General features: G+C 43.9%; 1 pseudogene; it reads right to left on the reverse strand.

The window, feature by feature from the left end:
• Positions 1–2,179: 2,179 nt before the first annotated feature.
• Positions 2,180–3,053, reverse strand: LOC129463387 (coiled-coil-helix-coiled-coil-helix domain-containing protein 2-like; annotated as a pseudogene).
• Positions 3,054–3,343: the final 290 nt, after the last annotated feature.

Genomic DNA, 3,343 nt, shown 5'->3' on the forward strand with positions numbered 1-3,343 from the left:
TTAGCTATTTATTCTAATTGACTCATAAACCTGAATGTTTAGAGGTTGGTACATCATTATTCTCACTCTAGTAGGCATTTAGCATAAAAAGCCTTTAGTTAAAGCCTCTCCCGCTGAAGCAAAGGTTTAAAAGTATCAAGTCACTTGTCCCTGCTACCTCAGTTTTTTCTCTTTATTTTTTCCTATTACCTAGTGCAGAGAAATTGCACTGGTGACCTATTTTCCTGAGAGCCTTTCCAATGAGCTGACATTACAACATGACAAAAATCATTCTGCCTGCTCTGATGAGGCAGTCCAATTTTGCTAGCAGAATGAGAGGGGGAAGGTATTACGAAAGGCACTGTTCCTTGCTCATCCAATAACCACTTTCTCCTTGCAAACCACAGAATCCTGATTTTGTTAGGATCTCTAAATCTCAAGGCAGGTGGTGAACTCCAGGGAATGAATCTCATAGATCTTAGCCAGTCACAGTCATTCAGTTCCCCCTTGCTATTGTTTGTTCTAACATTTGGCAGGGGGGCCAATTTCTGGCTGAAAAGATGTAAGGTAAAATGTGTCGGCAGGGGGTGGGAGGTATCTCAGAAATATTTTCTTTTCTTTTTTTTTCCCTCCACTAACCAAGAAACAGCACTGAAAGATTTTCTTCCTGGTTAGAAATATAGAGATTTATGAAAAGTCCTTTGGACCCCAAAGCTTTCTTCTTGTCTTAGAAGTAACTAAGTAAGGATAACTTGCTTGGAGCTACATTGATCTTTCTGTAACCAAGAAGTGACAAGATGACTGGATAATAAGCCAATGTACTAAAGATGGCAGAGTAAAAATATAAAAAGAGCCTGAATCCTTGATGTCATTTTGAGCTACTGTTCCCTAAATGGAACTGGAACAGCCCACCTCTGGACAGCTTGTTAGCTATTTAAATGTATTTGTTACTTTTCTGTTACTTGCATCTGAAAGCATTCCTAAGGGCATTAGCATTTATATACCATCCATACCCCCTTCAATTTGAAGGTTTTATGTCACCAGGCAGTAGGATAATGATCTGACAATAAGATGAAGAGGAACTGGTAAGTTCCTGCAATATAATCTTTCAAAGGTGAGTGCAAAAGTCTGTTCAGTGTTTACTAGTCGCTATCGGGGGTAGTTTGTATTTTTTAGAACTGTCAGATTAATTAACTCCTGGTCCCTAAGATAGCAAGCTTGGCTGACAGGAGGTTTTGTTTTTGTTTTGTTTTGTTTGAGAAAGAAGGTCTCACTCTGTCACCCAGGCTGGAGTGCAGTAGCACAATCATAGCTCATTGCAGCCTCCACCTCCAGGCCCAAGTGACCCTCCCACCTCAGCCTCCCAAGTAGCTGGGACCACAGGTGCATGCCACTACACATGGCTAATTCTTTTTATTTTTGTAGAGATGCGATTTCCCTATGTTGCTCAGGCTAGTCTCAAACCCCCGACCTCAAGCAATTCTCCCACCATGGCCTCCGAAAGTATTGGGAATACAGGCAAGAGCCACCACGCTCAGCCAGGAAGAGTTTTACAATAAAGGCCGGTGAATGAGACCCGTAATGAAAACACACAAGAGTCTCATTAGAGAAAACTTTAGAATCAGGATAAAAGAAATCAGTTACTGTTAGCATAAGGCTTGGAACTCAAGTCATTCTTATTTTTGGAAGACGATGACTTTATTCTAAGTAACTCACAAATAAAATAATAACAGCTAGTTTAACAGAATAAAATCGTAACAGCTAGTTTAAGGAGGCCACACAAACATTGGCCCAGCCCTGAATTCCTCACCATCTTAATGAAATTCTACATACAGCCTCTTCCATTTTAATTCTGAAGGAAGAAAGCTATGAGTGACACCTGAGAGGTTTAACTGATGGTTACTCTTTATCTCTTCACTATCAATTATATTTTTATACTAATTTTTTTTTTTTTTTTTTTTGAGACAGAGTCTGGCTCTGTCGCCCAGGCTGGAGTGCAGTGGCGTGGCGCGATCTCGGCTCACTGCAAGCTCTGCCTCCCGGGTTCATGCCATTCTCCTGCTTCAGCCTCCCGAGTAGCTGGGACTACAGGCGTGTGACACCACGCCTGGCTAATTTTTTGTTTTCAGTAGAGACAGCGTCTCACCATGTTAGCCAGGATGGTCTCGATCTCCTGACCTCGTGATCCGCCTGCCTCGGACTCCCAAAGTGCTGGGATCACAGGCGTGAGCCACCGCACCCGGCCATTTTTATACTAAATTAACTTGGTTATGAGAGCTGATTTTCCATTTCTCCAATTTGAACTTCTCAATTGGGCCAGTCCATTTGCAGGTCTGCACTGTTTCAGCACCTCACTGAAACCCTCACGGAGCTTTATGTCACCCGGTTCCGGGCACATTCCAAAAACGGTTTTATCTCGTAGAAGCAAGTCTGCTGCCGCTGTGGCATCTGGGTTCCCTGGGGCTCCTGGTAGGTGATGTCAGGACTTGCAGGCTCAGCATTACTTCCTTCACTGAAGCCCCCAATGATGGTATGACCCAGTGTGTACCCCACGCCAGCTCCAGTGGTTGCTATCCGGGCCATCAGACCTGGCTGCCTGGGCCCAGCAGCAGGAGGGCCAGCTGCAAAGGGGGATGCTCCTGCTGGCAGCTGAGCTGCTGGTGCTGGCCTGGCTGTAGTTCTTTAGTTCTTTTTTTTTTTTTTTTTTGAAATCAAGTCTCACTCAGTCACCCAGGATGAAGTGCAGTGGAGTGGTGAGATTTCGGCTCACTGCAACTTCTGCCTCCTGAATTCAAGTGATTCTCCTGCCTCAGCCTCCTGAGTAGCTGGGATTACAGGCGCGTGCCATCACGTCCAGCTAATTTTTGTATTTTTAGTAGAGATGGGCTTTCACCATCTTGGCCAGGCTGGTCTCAAACTCCTGACCTCAGGTGATCCACCCATCTTGGCCTCCCAAAGTGCTGGGATTACAGGCGTGAGCAACCACGCCTGGCCATGAGTGCCGTTCTCATGTGAGATACCCGGCTGGCCTGAATGGCCACGCGGGAGGTTCGGCTCTGGCTTCCACGTGGCATCCTAGGTGCACTGCAGCTTGGTGTCTGGATGTGCAAAAATCTCTCAAGTCATTCTTAAAGTATCTTCAGAAATTAGGAGTGGGGCATTTGTTTGCATAGGAAGTGGCACAACTTTGAATATACATGAGACATTAAAAAATAAAAATCAAAGAAAAATATTTTATTACTATAAAGAGAACTGTAGCTTCTTGTATATCTATGTACACATAACCAAAATTTTCAGGAAGAGATACTTATTCTTTTATTGTGTGATGTACTCTTATATGTTCAATTCTACTCTTTTTTTTCTT

This window comes from Symphalangus syndactylus, chromosome 2 (assembly GCF_028878055.3).
Source record: "Symphalangus syndactylus isolate Jambi chromosome 2, NHGRI_mSymSyn1-v2.1_pri, whole genome shotgun sequence".
Classification (NCBI taxonomy): Eukaryota; Metazoa; Chordata; class Mammalia; order Primates; family Hylobatidae; genus Symphalangus; species Symphalangus syndactylus.